This window comes from Triticum aestivum, chromosome 4A, assembly GCF_018294505.1.
Source record: "Triticum aestivum cultivar Chinese Spring chromosome 4A, IWGSC CS RefSeq v2.1, whole genome shotgun sequence".
Classification (NCBI taxonomy): domain Eukaryota; kingdom Viridiplantae; phylum Streptophyta; class Magnoliopsida; order Poales; family Poaceae; genus Triticum; species Triticum aestivum.
The window spans coordinates 602,787,992-602,788,693 of NC_057803.1; the positions used below are offsets into that span (position 1 = coordinate 602,787,992).

At 33.8% G+C, this 702-nt stretch overlaps 1 protein-coding gene across 1 annotated transcript in view; it reads right to left on the reverse strand.

Annotated features, from left to right (window-relative positions):
• The window catches only part of LOC123084029 (uncharacterized), a 7,276-nt gene that overhangs the window by 880 nt on the left and 5,694 nt on the right, over window positions 1–702 (reverse strand). The gene's annotated exons all lie outside the window — the stretch shown is intronic.

Here is a 702-nt window from a genome sequence, read left to right on the forward strand (position 1 = left end):
AAATGGATTTACTGGTACTAATTTGGAGTCATACATGTTTCTATATTTTCCAATAATATTGGTCAAAGATCTTTTTTTAATAAAAACGAAATTTAAAACTATGTACATAGGGAGTAAATAATTGGTAGTATGTAGTAATACTCCCTCTGTCACAAATTACTTGTCTTACTTTTTTTCATATATGCATCCATCTTTAGACACCTTTTTTGATGTGGATACATTCATATTTAGATGAAGCAGAGACAAATGACTTGGAACGGAGGGAGTATATCTGAAATCCCAGTTAGCGGCGGGACAAAAAAGGATCATTCACTGATGAGGGTGCGTTCATTGTCCTTCAACCCCAAGACTCCCAGCGCCTATTTGCCATAATCATGTAGATAAATTTCTAATATCATAATTATTCTGAAAGATCTCAAGGAATATTGCTTGTAGAACAAACTGTTAAACTTCACAAAAATATTAATCTTTGTTGTCACACCACATGTGAAGTACATTGCCGAACAATCTATCGACGACGAAAAAAGACTAATGAATATACCTATATACCTGTTACTAATCATGTACATGCACCTGTTAAAACTCCTAAAGAAAACTGTGGAAATTCGGAGGGAGTAAATAGTAGTGGTATGTAGTAGTACTCCCTCTGTCACAAATTAATTATAGTACTTTTTTCCAGATATGCATCCATCTTTAGACACC